The sequence below is a fragment of the Mus caroli genome, unplaced genomic scaffold, assembly GCF_978045245.1.
Source record: "Mus caroli unplaced genomic scaffold, Mus_caroli_1 scaffold_8, whole genome shotgun sequence".
NCBI classification, from domain to species: domain Eukaryota; kingdom Metazoa; phylum Chordata; class Mammalia; order Rodentia; family Muridae; genus Mus; species Mus caroli.
Genome location: NW_028227263.1, coordinates 2,725,954 through 2,734,531, shown reverse-complemented (window position 1 = coordinate 2,734,531; position 8,578 = coordinate 2,725,954). Strand labels below are relative to the sequence as shown.

The 8,578-nt window shown below is 46.9% G+C and overlaps 1 long non-coding RNA gene across 1 annotated transcript; it reads right to left on the bottom strand.

The window, feature by feature from the left end:
* Positions 1-378: 378 nt before the first annotated feature.
* On the bottom strand, positions 379-5,116 carry LOC147002818 (uncharacterized). The gene is made up of 3 exons (XR_015048052.1): positions 5,063-5,116; positions 2,286-2,386; positions 379-643 (listed from the first exon to the last, which is right to left on the bottom strand). It is a non-coding gene; the product is annotated as an uncharacterized LOC147002818 (long non-coding RNA).
* Positions 5,117-8,578: the final 3,462 nt, after the last annotated feature.

Sequence of the window (8,578 nt, the reverse complement as noted above, 5' to 3'; positions counted from 1 at the left end):
CTGTTAGGGAGCTCCTCGCTGGTGTGGGCTGGTAGAAAAAGGAACAGAGACTGGAGAGTCATAGAAAAATTTTAAGTGAGAGTTGATGGGGACAGGAGCTACTTGGGAAGTTAGACATTGCTCCTGGGCCTTGTTCCTCCAAGGAAAGTTCTAAAGCAAACTCCCTAGCATGTCCTTTCCAGGACAGACCACGGCCCTTGCTGGATTTGTCCCTCACCTTTCTATGTCCTTCCACGTGTGTGTCCCCAGGCAGATGCCTCTTCCTCTCAGCACTGGCTGCACTCTTGGCTAGAGGTGCAGTCCCCAGGACTCCCAGGCTGCTGTAAGCACACTTGATTGGAGGACAGCCGATTTCTTCTTTTTTTCCCAGCTTAGAATCTCAGTGGAGGCACTCATGGGGGACAGTCCCGAGGAATGAGGAATACAGGGTGGACAGTGTATTCAGCAGCCCACAAGGCTAAGTGGAGAGGCCAGCAGAAAGCTCCTCGTGGGGTTACTGAGGTTGGGGTCATTTGTCCAAACCTGAGGAGCCGTGGAAGTCTTCACAGTCAGGTCAGGAGCAAGCATGGAAGCAGGGAGGCCCGGTGGAGAAGTTGGTAGGAACCAGGTAGGTTCAGCTTGTCTGGGAAAGCCCATGCTTGTCCTGTGTAATAGTATCCCTCTGTAGGTGATTGTGTCAGGGAGAAACTGAGGCTGAAGGACCCTAGTGGCCACTGCTGGACCACATGCTACATTCTGCTCTCTTATTGATTTCAGGTCAGGTCTCCAGGGAAAAGTAGCATACCCTCTTCTAAATCTGTCCTCCCCTCTCAAACCTCAGTTTCCCCTTGAGTGCTTAGCTCCAGGCAAGCTGATCAGGAGGTAGGTTCCTATAGTCTCAGCATAGCTTAGAACAGAGACAGCATCTCTGGGAGACAAGGGGCAGAGGCAGAGACCAGGAAAGGGGTACATGTAGATATGTGGGTTCCTTTGGGCTCACACTTGGATCTTCTTTGAGATTAGTGGCTCAGGTCTGGTTCCAGCACAACCCAGGTTTCTATCTTTCCTTTTGTTTCCAATCTTTTCTTTCATCTCTCCTGTCTAGAGAAGGGTTGATGGAACTTGGGTGTGGCAGAGCCCCTGGGAACTAGAAGAGAAGGAAAGACCCAAGACCAGGGGACCAAGCCCCATATGGAGCATACTGGGGACAGAAAGGTCCCACGGATAGACTGGCCAGTAGGCTTGGTGGGATTCCCTGCTAACTATGGGCTCTGTGGACAAGAAGAGGGTCTTCATGTCTGAAAGTAGCCAAAATGTGGCTTTATCCCGTTTGTTCTTTAGCCTTTGCTTCCCACTGTGAAGGGGCCTTCATCTTTGCCTGGGAGCCAGTGCTCCCAGGAACCTCTATACTAGCTAACTCCAGCAAGGGCAGTTGGTGGGGGGGCTTGTAGCCCCTCACTGGAACTGTGTGAGGGTAGGACCATGGAGTGCAGCCACCTGCCTATGTCCATCACTTAATCCCCTGCCCAGCCTACTGCCTGGTCCCAGCAGGCAGTGCACTAGGGTGGGTGTGTCCTCCAAGGGTCTTTTTGTCTGTTTAACTCCTTGAGGCTGGGGCTGAGGCTGGCCATGTGTTGGTAGGCTGTGTTAGGAGGTTTGGGGAAGGTCTGTGAGTTGGGGGAGGAGCTGGTCCTGTCCTGTTAGCTATTTGCTAACTGAACCACTTTAGACACTTCTTAAACTTCATTAAATGGACAAATCTTTGTCCTCTCTGACAGGATTTCGCTCATAGAAACACCCAGAGGCACTTGGAGCTAGAAATGAGGAGGCACGGATGAGGGAGAGGCCTGGGAAGGAGGAGACCCTAGGTGAGGGAGGTGAACCATGAAGGTGGCTGCATCAGGGACAAAGGCTCTTAAACCCACAACTCAAGTCCCTGAGGCCATTGTGGAATAAGTGAGGCATGGGTACCAGGCCACTGGGGTATCTGAGGGGTACCACCAAGGTAGCACCTTGTCTTCAGGCCTCCCTAGGAGCCCTGCCGTGCAGAAGCACAACCTTGAAACTTCCTGCCCCTGCATTTTTAGTCTAGGACTTCAGAGTGATGTGCTAGGCAAAGAGCCTGTCAATTACACCTGGGGGCTTCCTGTCTCCATCTCCAGCCTTACCAAAATCTCTGTCTCTTTGGTGTCTCCAGACTTTCACAGCCCTCTTATCGGGGCCCTCCCGAGATACTCGACATTCATGAGAGGTGACATGGCTATCTCTCTAGAAACATCAAGGAAATTGAAGCCTTCTTTGCTTACCATCACAGGAATCATGTCTGGCATGCCGTGGCAATCAGTTGCAACAGGAACAGCATGAATGAACTCAAGGGACACACCCAGCAAGCTGCCTTGACCAGAGCCTGGAAGGATTGGTGAGTGTTCCCCAGGGCACCATGCAGTAAGCACTTGTCCTCACAGCTAATGACCCCTGTATGCTGTGTGTCCTCAGACCACCTCCCATAATGGAGAGCTGGGGTCTAGTTCATGAGAACCCACAGAAATTAAGGTAATGTGGTTAGGGTTAGTGCTAGAGAAGGCTCTAGGAGTTCCACCCCAGGATCGGCAGGCAGCAGGAAGAGAGGAGGAAGCTACTGGGCCTGGCTTGAGCTTCTGAAACCTCAAAGCCTACCCCCAATGGCACATGTCCTCCAAGGCCATGCCTCCTAGTACTGCCACTCCCTATGAATCAGTGGGGGCCATTTTCATTCAAACCACACCACAACCTGGTATCCTCCACCTGGAATCCAACATTTTCCATTTGAACCCTTCACACTCCATCTTCCACTTTGCAGCATCCACTATCCTCCCCATGCTCTCCATCCTCCATCTTTTACTCTCCTCTCTCTCCACTCTAAATCCTATCTTTTATTCATCTGCATCCTCCATACTCCACTATTTGCTCTCCATCTTCTCCACCATTCCTCCTGCACTCTCCACATCAGCTCTCCATATTCTTTTTCATCTCTCCAACCTCCACTTCTCATTTCCCCTTCCCCATTCCCCCTTCACTTCCATCCACCATGCACTCCACTCCACATGCCAAGGACTAGCTCCGAAATTCATTCTACTCCACCCACACAGCTTTGCCCACTCTCTGTGATCCGTATCCTCCTCTAGTCCCCACACCCCACTGTCTCCATTCTGTTTTTTGTTCTCTGCTCTTCATCATGCATCATATCTGGTGTTCATGTTCTATTTGTCTCTGCTCTAGTCTAGTCTCTAGTCTCTGCTCTGCATAGCTCTTAGTCTGTTTTCATACCAGAATCCATTATCCACACTCTACCCTGCATCCTACATCCCAAGCTCCAAACTTGAGTCTCCATTCTCCTTTCTCACACTCCGTACTGCATCCTTCATTCTGAATTTCGCTCAGTTTCACGCAGCGTTATGCATGGCCCATCTTCTTTACTCCATCACGGTACCAACACCTCCTACTTGACACTCTGCTCTACAGTCCGTTCTCTATCCTCCATGCTTTTGCAGGCTTCGATACATCATTAGACATTCCCTGTACTCCATACTGTATTCTTCTTACATATCACATTTCCCTTCCCACCTTCATATTGTATACCTCATTGCTTCCTCTCACTTCTCCATTCTGTAATCTATTTCCCAGCCCTTCTCTTGATGCCATTTCCTATACTGTATTTTATACTACATGTTTGCATGTTTTGTATATGTTTTCTAAACTCTGCATTTCCTTCCTTGTTACCCATACACTATTATCTTCCTCCATTTATTTGTGTATTTATTTTTGTTTATTGTGAGTCTGTGCCTATGTGCCTGAATATGCATATCATAGCACATGTGTGAAGGCCAGAGGGCAACTTTGTGGCATTCTTACTTAGTATTCTGTAATGTTTCCTAGTTTCTCCATTCGCCATTGCGCATGCTCTAGCTTCATTTGCTGTGGGCCATATTATGTTCTCTACGACCCATATGGAATATGAGATATTCTACCTCCTACCCTTGAGTCTCTCTTTACACACAAAGCTCCATTCTCTGCTTCCACAGTCTGTTCTCAGGTCTACACTCCACACACCATTCTACACAGTTTTTCTATTCCCTGGACACCATAATATATTCATCACAATCTATTTGTTCTACATGTTGTGCTCTCCACACAAACATTCTGTTCTCAGTGTTTATACTTTTTACTTTGTTCTACATTGCCAATTACCAATATGCTCATCATCTATTCCCCATATACCATTCTCCATACGCTTCACCATTATTCTCTCTATTCCATGTTCCTAATGCCATCCTCCACACCTACTGAACATCATGCTGTTCTCCTCACCCCATTTACACTGTTCCATTTCCCACATCCAATGCTCACTATGCACATCTTCACTCCCAGTGTACACGATGCCCTCTCCACTCCGATGTGCACCTTGCCATTCTTCAAGCCTGATGTACACCATGCCACTCTTCACACTGATGTATGTCTTGCCATTCTCCATGCCTGATGTTCGCTTTCCACATCGGGAGCACACCGTGCCATTCTACACTCCGTTCTCTGAACACCACACCCTCTGCATTCCACTCTCCAGATCTGCTGTATTTTACTATATTCTTACATTCCTCATACTGCATAGAACTCCTGTTACATCCTCCATCTTTCACGATCACATTCCACATGTCATTTTTTATTTCTGAAGCTATGTTTCATAGGCTGCACTCTTCATTCTCCAGAACTCACACTTCATCCCCCACACTCCTGTCTGTATGCTATCATCTTCTCTCCAGTGTCTTTCTCCTTAATTCATTCTCTGCTTGAAACAATTCAACATTCTCTTATCATAACTCCATATGCCACACTATATCTTCTTCCACCCCTCCTTTATACCTTGTGTACAGTCATAGTATCCTCCCCCTACATCCTCCGTTTTCTCACATGGGTGCTATGCCCAAACTTCATGCTTCATTTCCTGGACCCTAGTCTCTGCAACATCCTCCATTCGGCATATTCCACCCCACATTCCCATTCTGTCAAGTTCCCACATCGTTCCCATGCTGGAAATTGAACTCAGGACCTCTAGAAGAGCAGTCAGTGCTCTAAGCCTCATGTTCCATCCATAATATTCTCCCATCCATCCTTATATCTACCACTCAATACTTCATGCTTCTTACACTGCATTCTCTTCTCTAGACTTCATAATTCATCCATTGTGTTCTTCCCTCCATTCTGAATTCTCCTCATTTCACATTCTGTTTCCAGACCTTCACAAAAGTACTCCAGTCTCCCAACCTCAGGCTCAATTCATTATATTCTTCCCCTTGTTCTCCATCCTGTTTACTCTATATATCGCCCTTGTACTCCATACTTCATTCTACATTTTCTATGTCCATGTCACATATTCTATAAGTTATAGGTAAAATGGACATATTTTCAAATTTTGAGACAGAGTTTCCCTGTGTAGCCCTGGGTGCTCTGTAGATTGAACTCAGAGATCTACCTGCTTCTGCCTCTTGAGAGCTGGGATTAAAGGAGTATGCCACCACACCCAACTGTATTTTCAGTTTTTAATGAGCGAGCTTATTAAGTAGATAGCAAACAAATAATAAGGAAATAGATGGCAAGTAAAAGAGAGAGGGAGATGCATCATAAAGATAGTAAAATATCAAATCAGACCCTTGCAACATCTAGCAGAGACAATTGGAGTAGTCGGCTTGAGAGAGCAAACAAAAGCAACATCATCAAATTGGGGACTTACAAACACCCAGCAGAAACCAATTGGGAGGGGGACCCCACTGAGGCAGCCAGCTGGGGTTCCCAAAGAGGAGAATCCTGGGCCCGGCAGAGTATCCCCTAAGGCAAGGCTTTCAAGTAAAAGGACAAATAACACCAGATAGGCACGCTCACAACATGCAGCAGGAACTTCCAGAGGCTGAAGCAAGCATGCTGGAGTTCTGGAACAAGAGTTTTGTTGGAGCAAAGTGTTCTCTCCAAAGATGAGCTTCCAGCTTCTCTTTGCACCACAGGCATTTTTAATGTCATGGGATTAAATAATCACAACCTCTGTCAGAATAGTTTACTTCCTAGCCTTTCTCAAAGGCACAATGATTGCATTGCCATTAGCTGTTGCTGAGTTCTGCTCTCACTGTTACAGAGCACTCTTGGGTCTGGGATGGGGGGCAACCCCACTTACAGAGTCGGCTTCTCCAAGAACAAGACCATTTAAACAATGTAGCATACATTACACCATAATGGCACCAATTCTTCATGTTCTCCCTTCTGTTCTCCTCACTCCGGGGCTGTGTGCTATGGCCAGCGCTGTTCTCCACACCTCAGTCTTCATTTGCTACATCCCCTCTTCATTTCCTATCCACTTCATTCTATAATCTGTTCTATCCCAGATTTCATACTGCATACTAGGCTAGGCTACACACCCTGCATCCCATTTACCATCTTCTTCCCTACATTCTCATGTCCTTGTCAGTACTCTCTGATTCTATGACACACTTGATTCTATGTCATTGTGCATAGTGTCTTCATGGCACCTCACACTGTGTTTCCCGGGCCCCTGGCATTCTTCACGTAGCACACTGCTCTCATTCCACATGCTACATTCTACACAGCATCTTTCATACCCTATGGCTGTTCAAGTTCTTCCCTACGCTCTGCACGCTCCTCTCTTCTCACTCTGCCTCATGTGTCTGTCAGGCTTTGTTCTCCATAGTCTGTTTTCTATACTGCATCCTCTATGCACTGTTATTAAACCGCTCTCCAGTCTTCTTGCTCCACCTTTCTCCCCACACCTAATTCTTCACTCACTCTACTGCAGGCCTTGTGCTCCATTGACCATGGTCTCTCTACTTCACCATTTGACGGCTCCACATTCTGCTCCCCACAATCGATGTCTCATTTACCTAGTGTTCCCTCCACACCTCATACTCCATTCACCATGTTTGTCCTTCCATTGCCTGTGCGCCTCCCTCCAAAGTCTATTCTGCATTCTGTTCTCCATGTCTCATGCTGCATAGCTATGTCTATGTCTCTGTCTCTGTCTCTGTCTCTGTCTCTGTCTCTGTCTCTCTCTCTCTCCCTCCCTTTCTTTCTGTATATACCAGTCATGGCCCCAGGCTTTTGTTCTCTTCACACCATGCTTTATTCCCTTGCTTACCTTCAGTGTGTATTCAGTTCTCCTTCTACCCTGTTCTCTCCCCCATCTTTAGTTTCCTCGTGTTATACTTTGTTGCTCTCCTCCATACATCATGTACCTCCGAGCACTCCCCCCTCCATTTTACATTCTCTTTACACTATCTCTATGTCTATCTCTATGTCTGTCTCTATGCTACACACTTCATTCTACATAGATTCATTGTACTTCCATTGTACAGAGTTTGTTCTTGTCACCTCTTATGCCAATCACCAGGTTCTCCCCGCCATTCTCTATCCACCTCACTCCATATTGTGCCCCCAAACTTCTCTCTACTTATTTACTCTCTGTAGCTCATGGCTGCTCACCGTGGTACCTCCTCTATTCTTCTCAGCCCACCCTCCACACTTCTTTCGGTGGAGTCTCATGACATTCCTCACATGCCACTGACCAACTTCTCTCTTGTCCGTTCTCCTCACTCTAGTTTGTTCACATGACTTTTCTACCCGACTTCTGTACACCACGCCCCATTCACCACATCCCCTTTCCTTACACTCCACTGTTGCCATATTCCATAGCTATGTCTCCATATTCTATCCTCCTTACCCCATGGTCCGTTCCCAGTGTTCTTCCCTCGGTTGCCCATTCCCCTTGCTTTTCTCTTGCTCTGTACCTCATCCTGTACACTCTAATCATACACACCCCACACTCCGCTTGCCGCATCCCCTCTTAGATCTCTCAGTTTATCCCATACTCTACACTTGATACTGTGTGCTCTACACTGATCGCCTCATGCTCTAGTCAGTATTTTTGCCTGTCTATTTGCTACCCCCCCCCCACACACCTCACTGTGCATAGTCTTTTCTAAATAACTCACACTCTGGTCACCGAATTCTCTACTCTTCCCACACAGTAGTACACTAGTCACACATTGCATAATTCTTTCCCAACATTCTATTCTCTGTACCTGTTGCTCATTTCACAGAATGTACCATATTCATCCACTCTCCTCTCTCCATGCTGGTCCCATGTGCTGTGCCTCATTTTACATAGTCTGTTCTTCATACCACAGACTATATTCACCAGGTCACTCACCCCCTTGTGTACTCTTTATCCTATTCTGTACCCACCTCTATGCCTCATTGACATGGTGTTCCTTTGTATTTTATTCTCCACTCATCCTTTCTCCCTTCTGTTTTCCACTGTGTGTACTCTCTCCCAGAGACCACAGTTCACTCTTTACACTATTCTCCATGTGTCCTGCTGCATTCACCATGTTATAACCTCTGCATCCCATCCATGTGGTTCCCAAGCTCCCTTCTGCAAACTCTGTACTTTATCCCTAACACTTCATGTGTCACGTTCTCCTCCTACTTTTCATCTCTGTTGCTATACTTACACATCACCATACACACTTACGTCTATGCATCGTACACTACTAGCCATGTT